Source organism: Ranitomeya imitator, chromosome 2 (assembly GCF_032444005.1).
Source record: "Ranitomeya imitator isolate aRanImi1 chromosome 2, aRanImi1.pri, whole genome shotgun sequence".
Taxonomy (NCBI): domain Eukaryota; kingdom Metazoa; phylum Chordata; class Amphibia; order Anura; family Dendrobatidae; genus Ranitomeya; species Ranitomeya imitator.
The window spans coordinates 294,131,243-294,144,652 of record NC_091283.1 but is presented as its reverse complement, the minus strand read 5'-3'; the positions used below and the strand labels follow the sequence as shown (position 1 = coordinate 294,144,652).

Below are 13,410 nucleotides of genomic sequence, written 5' to 3'. Positions count from 1 at the left end.
AATGAGCTTTAATGGGGATAAATGTAAGGTCATGCACTTGGGTAGAAGTAATAAGATGTATAATTATGTGCTTAATTCTAAAACTCTGGGCAAAACCGTCAATGAAAAAGACCTGGGTGTATGGGTGGATGACAAACTTAAATTCAGTGGCCAGTGTCAGGCAGCTGCTACAAAGGCAAATAAAATAATGGGATGCATTAAAAGAGGCATAGATGCTCATGAGGAGAACATAATTTTACCTCTATACAAGTCACTAGTTCGACCACACTTAGAATACTGTGCACAGTTCTGGTCTCCGGTGTTTAAGAAAGACATAGCTGAACTGGAGCGGGTGCAGAGAAGAGCGACCAAGGTTATTAGAGGACTGGGGGGTCTGCAATACCAAGATAGGTTATTACACTTGGGGCTATTTAGTTTGGAAAAACGAAGACTAAGGGGTGATCTTATTTTAATGTATAAATATATGAGGGGACAGTACAAAGACCTTTCTGATGATCTTTTTAATCATAGACCTGAAACAGGGACAAGGGGGCATCCTCTGCGGTTGGAGGAAAAAAGGTTTAAGCATAATAACAGACGCGGATTCTTTACTGTAAGAGCAGTGAGACTATGGAACTCTCTGCCGTATGATGTTGTAATGAGTGATTCATTACTTAAATTTAAGAGGGGACTGGATACCTTTCTGGAAAAGTATAATGTTACAGGGTATATACACTAGATTCCTTGATAGGGCGTTGATCCAGGGAACTAGTCTGATTGCCGTATGTGGAGTCGGGAAGTAATTTTTTTTCCCCAATGTGGAGCTTACTCTTTGCACATGGGGTTTTTTTGCCTGCCTCTGGATCAACATGTTAGGTTAGGCTATGGGTTGAACTAGATGGACATATAGTCTTCCTTCAACCTTAATAACTATGTAACTATGTAACTATGCTGGCCGAGTACACCGAGCATAGTGATACTCGGGTGACTAATGAGCAGTGGCGACCACGTTCTCTCATCGCTACACATTATATATCCTGGCTTGGGATAACGGAACAAAAAAATATAAATAAAAAAAGAAAAAGAAAAAAAAAATTAAAGATAAATATAACTGTAAATCTATGTGTGTATATTTGTTAAATATATTATATTAAATCAAACAAAATTAATAATAATGAAAAATTATGAGATACAAAGTATACAAAAAACAAGGATGAAAAATTATTATAACAAAAGAATAATGGGAAAAAAATAAAAGAAATAATAATCATGAGATGGCAGACAAAAAAATATAAAAAAAAATTTTTTTAAATATACATCCATAGTAACATCAGTCCAATTTTTCTTTCAGGAATCATGTCCTTCTGGAACGACGAAGAGCACGAACATTCCGTCTCAATTCATCTCCACCAGAACGCAACCAGTCCAATCCATATGTTCAACAGAAAGAAGAGGCCGGCCATAATATGTAAGTATGATAGACTAAAAAATACATAAATAACAATTATTAATAAAAGCCGCTTGAAATATACAAATAGTTAAAAGAATTTAAAAAGATTAAAATAGCATATATAACTGAAAGGTGGTGTTATAGACATAAAGGTAAAAATATATAAAAAAGAGTATTATAAAAAGGGGGCAAAGCTAAGATTTTCATTCAGTCAATATGGGGACATATCCATTTAGTTTCCATCTGTGCTAGTGTCGTACTTATTTTTCCTCCTCTCTCATTAGGTGTTATCTTATCAATGCCCTTGACCCTCAAAAGTGATGCCTCACAGTTGTGTTTCAGTTTAAAATGCTTGGGGATGGTTTTTAATAAGGATATATCATCAACCTCCTTAGCTGCTTTTATCCCCAAGACATGCTCACGAACCCTTGTTTTCAATTGACGAGTAGTCATACCCACGTAGATTAGCGAGCATGGGCATGTGACATAGTAAATGACGGCTGTAGTTGTACATGTTATGGCCTGTTTGATCTCATAGTTTATTGTCCCTTCAGAGTTGCAGAAGGTCTGTGCTTTATCAATATTGGGACACGCCACACACTTACCACATGATTTACAGCCAGTGGCATGTTTAGTATTTGTTAAAAATGATGATAAAACTGGATTATAGGCATAATGGCTCTTCACCAAATGGTCTTTTAAGTTCAGGGATCTTCTGTAGGTGATATTTGGTTCCTCACCAATGTATCGAGCTAGAATGGGGTCGGCTTTGAGAATTCCCCATGACTTAGCTAGACATGATCTCATTAGATCATTTTGTCCATGATATCTGGTGATATACCTAACTACTTGATTGGATTTAGGAGTCTTTTGACCGTACAACGCTTGATGTCTGGTAGTGTTTTCGGCACGGTTATATCCCTTTTTAATAGAACGTCTACTATATCCTCTTTCAATGAATCTTTCTTTTAGATCCTGAGCTTGTTTTTCGAAATCAATATCACTGGAGCAAATTCTCCTCAACCTCAGGAATTGTCCTATGGGGATAGAACGTACCATTGCAGGGGGATGTGAAGAGGTAGCATGTAAGAGCGAATTAACTGCTGTAGATTTCCTATAAATATTGGTATATAGGCAGTCATCTTCTCCCTTAAAAACACATACGTCAAGAAAGTCCAAAGATTTAGAGTTAAATGTGTATGTAAGATGTATATTAGAGGTGTTATGATTCAAACCTGACATAAAGGACTGTAAAAAGTCCTCCGATCCCTGCCAAATAAAAAATACATCATCAATGAATCGCACCCATAATAAGATGCGATTCATCCATGTCTCAGACATAAAGAGGTCCCTCTCCCACAGCCCCAGGAATAAATTTGCATAAGCAGGCGCAAATGAAGCACCCATAGCTGTGCCCTGGAGCTGTAGGTAGAGGGACCCCTTAAAAAGAAAAAAATTGTGCAATAATGAGAACTCAAGTAAGCGTATAGTAAATTGTCTCATGGAGCTAGGCATAATTGAGGACCCCATAAAATGTGTGGCTGCTCAAACCCCATCACTATGGCGGATATTTGTATATAGACTTTCCACGTCACAAGACACTAGAAGTGTGTCATTGCCTATATGCAATCCATCAATTCTTTTGAGGAACTCGTTGGTATCTTTGATATAGGATGGTAGTTCCTCAACTAGTGGCTTCAATCTGGAGTCTATAAATTTATAAAGTCGGAATTACTTGGCCTTCTTCGGGAAGCTTTGGATTCAGGTATCATCAATAAAGATTTATTTACTGCTCTTCAGGTGTCTGAACCAACAATTTCTACACTTTATTTACTCCCTAAAGTGCACAAAAATCAAACCACGCCACCAGGCAGACCTATAATTTCAGGGTGTGGGAACTTTCTGGAAAATGTTAATAAATTTATAGACTCCAGATTGAAGCCACTAGTTGAGGAACTACCATCCTATATCAAAGATACCAACGAGTTCCTCAAAAGAATTGATGGATTGCATATAGGCAATGACACACTTCTAGTGTCTTGTGACGTGGAAAGTCTATATACAAATATCCGCCATAGTGATGGGGTTCGAGCAGCCACACATTTTATGGGGTCCTCAATTATGCCTAGCTCCATGAGACAATTTACTATACGCTTACTTGAGTTCTCATTATCGCACAATTTTTTTCTTTTTAAGGGGTCCCTCTACCTACAGCTCCAGGGCACAGCTATGGGTGCTTCATTTGCGCCTGCTTATGCAAATTTATTCCTGGGGCTGTGGGAGAGGGACCTCTTTATGTCTGAGACATGGATGAATCGCATCTTATTATGGGTGCGATTCATTGATGATGTATTTTTTATTTGGCAGGGATCGGAGGACTTTTTACAGTCCTTTATGTCAGGTTTGAATCATAACACCTCTAATATACATCTTACATACACATTTAACTCTAAATCTTTGGACTTTCTTGACGTATGTGTTTTTAAGGGAGAAGATGACTGCCTATATACCAATATTTATAGGAAATCTACAGCAGTTAATTCGCTCTTACATGCTACCTCTTCACATCCCCCTGCAATGGTACGTTCTATCCCCATAGGACAATTCCTGAGGTTGAGGAGAATTTGCTCCAGTGATATTGATTTCGAAAAACAAGCTCAGGATCTAAAAGAAAGATTCATTGAAAGAGGATATAGTAGACGTTCTATTAAAAAGGGATATAACCGTGCCGAAAACACTACCAGACATCAAGCGTTGTGCGGTCAAAAGACTCCTAAATCCAATCAAGTAGTTAGGTATATCACCAGATATCATGGACAAAATGATCTAATGAGATCATGTCTAGCTAAGTCATGGGGAATTCTCAAAGCCGACCCCATTCTAACTCGATACATTGGTGAGGAACCAAATATCACCTACAGAAGATCCCTGAACTTAAAAGACCATTTGGTGAAGAGCCATTATGCCTATAATCCAGTTTTATCATCATTTTTAACAAATACTAAACATGCCACTGGCTGTAAATCATGTGGTAAGTGTGTGGCGTGTCCCAATATTGATAAAGCACAGACCTTCTGCAACTCTGAAGGGACAATAAACTATGAGATCAAACAGGCCATAACATGTACAACTACAGCCGTCATTTACTACGCCACATGCCCATGCTCGCTAATCTACGTGGGTATGACTACTCGTCAATTGAAAACAAGGGTTCGTGAGCATGTCTTGGGGATAAAAGCAGCTAAGGAGGTTGATGATATATCCTTATTAAAAACCATCCCCAAGCATTTTAAACTGAAACACAACTGTGAGGCATCACTTTTGAGGGTCAAGGGCATTGATAAGATAACACCTAATGAGAGAGGAGGAAAAATAAGTACGACACTAGCACAGATGGAAACTAAATGGATATGTCCCCATATGGACTGAATGAAAATCTTAGCTTTGCCCCCTTTTTATAATACTCTTTTTTATATATTTTTACCTTTATGTCTATAACACCACCTTTCAGTTATATATGCTATTTTAATCTTTTTAAATTCCTTTAACTATTTGTATATTTCAAGCGGCTTTTATTAATAATTGTTATTTATGTATTTTTTAGTCTATCATACTTACATATTATGTCCGGCCTCTTCTTTCTGTTGAACATATGGATTGGACTGGTTGCGTTCTGGTGGAGATGAATTGAGACGGAATGTTCGTGCTCTTCGTCGTTACAGAAGGACATGATTCCTGAAAGAAAAATTGGACTGATGTTACTATGGATGTATATTTTTTAAAAAAAATTTTTTATATTTTTTTGTCTGCCATCTCATGATTATTATTTCTTTTATTTTTTTCCCATTATTCTTTTGTTATAATAATTTTTCATCCTTGTTTTTTGTATACTTTGTATCTCATAATTTTTCATTATTATTAATTTTGTTTGATTTAATATAATATATTTAACAAATATACACACATAGATTTACAGTTATATTTATCTTTAATTTTTTTTCTTTTTATTTTTTTCTTTATATTTTTTGTTCATTATTACTCTTTGCAGCCCATACATAATTTTGGAGATTTAGTCCATACTTAGGATCAAGTATCTATTATTACTATGAAGACCATGTCTTCTTCCCTATTTTCTCTATTTGCCCCAGTCTAAACTCACTTAGAGGTTAACTATGTGATTGCAGTACCTCCGGCATGTATTCTTGTCTCCCTTGCGGTGTTCCTGGGAGTGCGCCTGCGCTGTCTGCGTCCTGGAGCCCTGGCGTCCGAGTCACTGTGTCTTAGCAACGCCGGGTACTCTGTTGTGAGTTCGGTTTTTGGGCTCCCTCTGGTGGTTACTGATGGTACTGGGTGACTTGTGTTCTCTGCGGTCTCTGGTCTCCACCTGTTCCATCAGGTTATGGGAGTTTCCTATTTAACCTGGCTTTTTTGTCATTTCCTCGCCGGCTATCAATGTAATCAGCGTGTCTTTTTACCTCTGCTCCCTGCGTCTGTTATCTTCAGGACAAGCTAAGTTTTGATTTTCCTGTTCCACGTTTTGCTTAATTTTTGTCTTAGTCCAGCTTGCAGATATGTGATTCTTTGCTGCTGGTTGCTCTAGTGGGCTGAAATTACTCCTCATGTTCCATGAGTTGGCACATGAGTTCAAGTAATTTCAGGATGGTTTTTTGAAGGGTTTTTCGCTGACCGCGCAGTTCACTTTTGTATCCTCTGCTATCTAGCTTTAGCGGGCCTCATTTTTGCTGATTCTATTTTCATAACTACGTATGTGCTTTCCTCTCATTTCACCGTTATTACATGTGGGGGGCTGCTATTTCTGTGGGGTGTTTCTCTGGAGGCAAGTGAGGTCTGTGTTTCTTCTGATAGGGGAAGTTAATCCTTCGGCTGGTGCGAGACGTCTAGGAAGCATCATAGGAACGTTCCCCGGCTACTGCTAGTTGTGTGTTTAGGTTCAGGATCGCGGTCAGCTCAGGTTCCATCTCCCTAGAGCTTGTTTTGTTTTTGTGCTTGTCCTTTTGTGATCCCTTACCATTGGGATCATGACAGTACTCCGTCCCTGTGCGGGCTGGCACGTGACTCGGGCGCTTGGACTTCCGGGTCCACCTGACGGCGCATACGCCGTTTACACCCGGGTCATCACAATGGAACTTGATACGGTATAAAAAGGCCCTTCAATATACAAAACGTCTCCCCCTGACGAAGGAAAGTGTTTTCCGAAACGACCTGGCGACTCTCCCTACAGGTAATTTACAGATAGCAACCTTTTATTATTTTTGTGTTTTTTGCACCTTGCACCTTGTCGGTGTGATAACTTTGTCTGCAGCGGTGTGCTGTTTCCACCTGTGGCTCTGCACTCATTGAGTGCTTACTTCAGTGTAAAATATACCCATGGCAAACTGCACATTATAGCTGTGTGCTTTTATATTTTGTGGCTCTGCACACTGACATATGTGATAGATTTCCTATATTTTGCACTATATTTTGGTTCCTTTGAACCGGTAATTGTGTGTTGCTTTATTACCGATTTTTTTACACTTATCTTAAATTATGGCTTTTTATTTTGTTTGCCCATCTTTTTGCATAAGCTTTTTTTGCACAAATGCACTTTATTCCGTGTTTTTGAGCCGATAGCTTGGCTCTTATATATATTGTGGCTCTGCATATCTATATTTCAACATAGGGTATATTTTTGTACTATACACGTCACTATTTAAAAGATTTTTTTCTGCAAAAAATTTTTTTTGCTGCTTTATCTTTTTTATTTTTTTATTTTGCAAATTTGCACATATGCATTAGTGCACAGATAATTGTTGTTTATATTTTCTTGCTTTTGGTTACATTTTATTAGTTTTTTAATCAGTTTTCTATCTGTATTAACCAGGATTGGAGGTCACCACGTATATTTATTACCATAATTGTATAACAATTTTTTCTAATTGTCCTGTCATAAAATCGCGTACTTGTTTTTATTGAATTTTTAACTATATTTTTTTATATATAACATTGTTGCCACTTCACTACAATAAAGGCTATCTGATATCTATCTTCTGTGTGGATTCACTCCTTTTGGCGTTCCAGGTCATGGTTGTTGTGGTTGTTCAGCTTCAACTTTTGCGGCTCCGGATGATAAAAGGGGCCCTGGCAGAGTAGATTCTCTGATGTTTGGAGAAAGATTGGACCATCCACCTTCAGTTCTCTGATGAGGTGATACCAGCTTCTCTTTGGCCATGCCGGAGCTACTAGAATAGCCTGGACTTGATCGTCTCGGATCTTCCGGAGGGTTTTTGCAAGCAACGGTATTGGAGGAAACACATATGCTAGATGGAACCTCCATGTATGAGCAAAGGCGTCTACTCCCTGAGACCTGTCCTTGGGGTCTAAAGAGAAGTAGTTCTCGACCTGTGCATTCTATGTCGGGAAGTCCCCATCTGTCCGTCAACATTCTGAAAACATCCGCCTTCAGGCTCCATTCTCCTGGATGCAAATCGCGACGACTTAGGAGATCCGCATGAGTATTTACTGACCCTTTGAGGTGTATTGCTGATAGAGAGGGGAGATGTTTCTCTGCCCAGCAAAAAATTCTGTTTGATATTGTTTTCAATTGATTGAACTTCGGACTCCCCTGGTGTTTTAGATGCGCTACAGTCGTCATATTGTCTGAGTAGACTCTGACATGTTGACCTATGATGAGACTGCTGGCGGCCAGAAGGGCCCTCTCCACTGCCATCAATTCTCTGAAGTTGGAGGACTTGGAGCTTTCTTTCCGATTCCAGTGACCCTGGAATGGGATTTGCGAGACAACTGCTCCCCAACCTCTTTGACTGGCATCTGTTGTCACTGTCACCAGCGGATCTTGTATCCAGTCTGCTCCTTTTAGCAGGTTTGTTTGGATCGCCCACCAGGTTAACGAGGCTTTTACCCTCCCTGGAGTGTACACTCTTCTGTTCAGGAAATTTGGATTTCCGTTCCAGTTTCCTAGGATATGTGCCTGCAGTACTCTGGAGTGGCTTTGAGCCCACTGAACTGATTGTATACAGGCCGTCATCGACCCCAGAAGAGACATTGCAGTCCGCAGAGTCGGAGACCGTTGTTTCTTGAAGTCTAGGACCTTGGATATCAGGTTCCTCTGGTGTTCCTCTGGTAGGAAAGATTTTTGATTTCCCGAGTCCAAAAGGACTCCGAGGAATTTTATCACCTTTGATGGTAATAGTTGAGACTTGCTTAGATTGGGTATCCAACCCAAAAGCTGTAAGATATTCAGAGTTTTGGAAATTCTCTGATTGAGAATTTCGGCGGAAGGACCAATTATTAAAAGGTCGTCCAAGTACGGCACTTTAGCGACGTCTTGGTAACTGAAGTGAGCTACAGCTTCCGCCATGACTCTGGAGAAAACCCTTCGGGCCGAGGAGATCCCGAAGGGGAGAACATTGTATTGGAAATGTAGGATTTTTTGATTGAATTGGACCGCAAATCTTAGGTATTTCCTGTGGCGAGGATGCATTGGAATATGGAAATAGGCATCCTTGAGGTCTATTGTTGCCATATAGGAATGAGGAGCTATCAGAGGAATGGCTGTTTTTACTGACTCCATTTTGAATTTGCGGTAAGTTATGTATTTGTTGAGAGCTTTTAGATTTATTATAATCCGAGCCTGCCCGGAAGGCTCTTTTACCATGAAGATACGGGAATAGTGTCCTTTCCCTTGCTCGTTTACCGGGACCACGGAAATAGCTCTCAAGTCTAGTAAGTCCTGTATTCCTGCCATCATCAGTTTTTGAGTCTCCCAAGATGACGGGGAGGTGACTCTTAAGATCCTGGGAGGAGGCGCATCGAACTCTATCAGAAGACGCTGTTGGATGACACTCACTACCCAAGGGCTGTTGGAGATATTCTGCCAACTGTGAACGAAGTTCAAAAGCCTCCCCCCCACCGGATCGGAGTCATTGTTTTTCTTGTTGTGTTTGTTGGGGAATAAGGATGTTTTTAGGTTTCCCCTTGGCATAACTCCACTTCCCGGTTTTTCCTTTTCCTTTACCCTGGGAGGGCTGGGGCTGGGAGGGTCGCAAAAACTGCTTCCTGGGAGGTCTTTGTTCAGGAAGAGTTTTCTTTCTGTCCGTGGCTTTTTCCAGGATGTCATCTAATGAGGGCCCAAACACATAGTCACCCTTAAAGGGAATGGAACAAAGTTTTATCTTTGAAGTGACGTCTCCACTCCACATTTTTAGCCAGAGAGCTCTTCTGGCTGAATTTGTTTGGACTAGAGATCTGGTGGCCACACAGATGGATTCCAGTGAGCCGTCTGCAAGGAACCCAGTTGCTCTATGTAAAATAGGCAAGGAGTCCAACACTTCTTCTCTCGGTGTACCCTGAGAGATGTGGTTTTCTAGCTCTTCTATCCAGCGGAAGAGAGAGCGGGCCACGCAGGTGGATGCAATGTTGAATCTGAGGGCCGAGGTAGAAGTTTCCCAGGATTTTTTGAGAAGGCTCTCAATCTTCCTATCTAAGGGGTCCTTTAACTGGGAAGAATCCTCGAACGGCAGAGCCGTCTTCTTAGCCACTCTAGCCACCTGAACATCTATTTTGGGGATGTTCCATTTGATTGAATCCTCATCTTGAGGAAACCGATTTTTAAAGTCTGAGGGTGTAGTCAGCTGTTTCTCAGGCAGTTCCCACTCATTATTGAATATGTCTATGATACTTTTATGTACGGGAAACCCAGGTTGTTTTTCGGTATGTATACCGAATAATTCGTCTTGTATAGACTGAGGAACTGGTTCCTCCTTTAGCCCCATAGTATTCCTCACTGCAGACACCAATTCCTCAATGTATTCAGAGGAAAAAAAATATTTTCTAATTTCCGCAGATTTATGGGGTAACACATCTTCCCATTTGACTGAAGATGACGTATAAGACCCTTCAGACTCTGATCTGGAATATTCCTGGATTTTCCTCTTTTTGGGAAGTGATGGACCAGGTGAGGACAGTGGTGGTGGTGGAGGGGAAGCAAGCGGGGCCAAAGAGGTTTGGACCTCTTGTCTAACCAGGGAGCGAATTTCTTTAATTAATGAAGGGTGTTCCGCCCGGACTACTTTATCCGTACAAGGTTGGCACAACTTTTTCTCCCAATGTAAGGGCATTTTCACATTACAGGTAGTGCATTTGCGTTTAGTAACGGTTCTAGGGCCAGGCTTGACTCCCTGAAATGAAAGAGGAAGCGGTGTAAGAAGGTATACTTAAAACTACCTTTAAACGGGTCCCTTCTCTGCCGCACTTACTGGGGCTTGAGGAGTGCTGGGCTCTGCAGCTGCAGGGCAAGACGAATCCATGCTTTCAGCAGGCTTACCTGAGACGTCTTCGCAGCTTATATAGAAAATAAGACTGCACCAGCGTGTGGCAATTAGCTGCCCCTCCCCCTCCGTGGTCCTAGGCAGGCGTGCGAGGGTGCAGCGTGCCTCACACGCCGTTCGGTAGTCCATAACGCTGGACAGGATATCACTCCTATGCAGGAGCGCCGACCCGGAAGTAGAAGCACCACGTGACTTCCGGATCGCCGAACAGCGCGCACAGGAGGGGGAGACGCCGGAGAGCTCAGGGAAGCCTCCAGGATGGGCTCACCGGTCCGCTTTATCCCCCAAGAGGATGCAGGAGGACCGGGAATGCGGTCCCGAATCCAGAAGAGACGGGAGCATAACGGAGGAGGAAGCCCTAGGGGCCCGACCACCAATGCCCGGCAAAGAAATATGAAAGGTACAACTGCAGAGCCGGCCGCGCAGCGCACCAGGAACCTCTCCATGCCCCATGGGGGACAGGAAAGACACTGGTTAATGGGAGGTGGGAGGGGTTTTTAACCTCTTGTGCTTCCTGTCCCCCATTAGGGTATGGAGACAACCTCCTGTGGCTGTCGTGGAAGGCTGCTAGAGAAAACCCACGCAAACACGGGGAGAACATACAAACTCCTTGACCTTGATGACGCAGTTTCCTGTTACTATGAAGGCTATAGCCCCAAAGCTAGAATAGATTTGGCACCAAGCAAAACATTGGGGTGCCAGGGAAGAATTTGAGGTACCAGGCCATGGTAAAGTGCCTGAGGCAGCTGGTTATGGCGGCACAACCCAGGTGGCACCAGAAGAGTCCCAATCTATGCCAGCCATTCCCGAGAACCAGGCCTGCACTGGTCAAGACCTGAAGTCCAGAATATGCCTGCCAAAGCCTGAGAACCTGACCTGCAGCGGTCAAGACCAGACTACACCAGGCAAGAGCAGAGTTCCACCTCTTATTTCTTCTGGTACAAGAGACATCTGCTGTTGGTCAAGCACTGAAGATCTGTGAGGAGATTCCGCTCAGTAGTATACGCCTGCAGTGAAAAGCAGGAGGCGCGAGTGAGCCGGCCACTGCTTCCAGCCCTGACGTCAGTACGGGTGTTGGTCCAGGGTAGAACAACAGACAAGGCAAAAGCTGGAAGGCGGCCCAGCGAGCCTTGATAGGCTTTATTAGGAGCACTTATGGCCTAACGGGAAGAGGCGGAGACCCCACTATGGCCGGTGTTCGCAGAGTAGAGTGTTGTCGACTATAGGAGTCAGGAAAATCACCCTTGTCAGTAGCTAAAGTAACATGTGGTTAGAGGCTGCTATTACAATGAGAGTGAGGCGGAGAATTCATTGTGTATCTGATATTGTATATTTCACCTCGTAATCTCTCTGTTTTGCATTATTCACTGTTGCCATAGTGATCACAATTCCCAATATCAGGAAATAATTATATTGGTTACTTCCGCCTTGTGTTTGTCTGTGTGTTGTATCCGGTCACCTGATTACAGGGGCATTATCCTGTGTGGGGGGCATCATATATACTGCATAAGAGGCATATTGGGGGCATTACACTGTGTGGGGTGCAAGAAAGGGGCCCTGTACTATGGGAACAATCCGCTACCTCACTTCCTGTCTTCCATAGTTGGGTCGTATGTATCTTCTATTACAGGAAACAGAACAAAAACATCATGATTCTTATAAAGTGGCAACAAAGACCCCAAAAGAGTCTCAGTCCTAAAGGGGTTAATGTCCCCCGCGCTCAGTAATGGGGAATCTCCACTTACCTCAGCCTGCAGAGCCGCTCATGATATATATGGCTGCTCTGGGCGTACAGGACCTGTGATGAGGTCACAGGAGGGGAGGAGTCAGAGGTCACATGATCAGGGGAGTGCATGATATCCGCAGTGAAGACGCTACATGGAAACTTCTCCTCAGTGACATTTCTGCCATTATTTCCCCTCACTACTGGCACAATTACCTCTCGTGGCCTTCTCTACACAGTGTTATGTGTGGAATGTAACGTGCGATTTCTCTGCTTGGAGACAAATAGACCCCACACATGAGGGAATAATAATAATAATCTTTATTTATATAGCGCCAACATATTCCGCTGCGCTTTACAGTTTAAAACACAAAAGTCATAAGTAACAACGTTAACAATACAATAATTAAAGCAAAATAAGACGGAATAAGACAACCCTGCTCGTGAGAGCTTACAATCTACAATGAGGTGGGGAAGATACAAAGTACAGGTGTGTATTTACAATGATGTATTTACAATGATGGTCCAGCCATCTTCAGGGGTTGGGGAATAGATAGGGATAGTGAATGGGCTACACACACACACAGACATAAAATGAGTTTGATTAGTGAACGTGATAGGCTGCTCTGAACAAATGTGTTTTGAGCGAGCGCCTAAAACTATGCAAATTGTGGATGGTCCTAATGGAACGCCCCCAGACACAGGGCCACGACGTTTCGGTACCGGGCCTCTCTGGTTCGGTCCTGAGGGTGTCACAGTGGCTAGACCCGGTCCGCGACCCTGCTAAGGGGCGTCCAATGAAGGTGGTGGTATAGTCTGTCAGGAGTTCGTGACGCCACCTGTGGTGTTCGGTCAGGGTGACCGACGCTGCTGTGGGGGTCCGCTGGGGTGATGGAATGGCAGCTGGATGG

General features: G+C 42.5%; 1 long non-coding RNA gene across 1 annotated transcript in view; it reads right to left on the bottom strand.

The window, feature by feature from the left end:
* The window catches only part of LOC138667395 (uncharacterized), a 38,172-nt gene extending 25,598 nt beyond the window's left edge, over positions 1-12,574 (bottom strand). Inside the window, exon 1 of the long non-coding RNA XR_011318739.1 lies at positions 12,522-12,574. This is a non-coding gene — a long non-coding RNA (uncharacterized lncRNA). The remainder of the gene's footprint in view (positions 1-12,521) is intronic.
* Between the last annotated feature and the right edge of the window lie 836 nt (positions 12,575-13,410).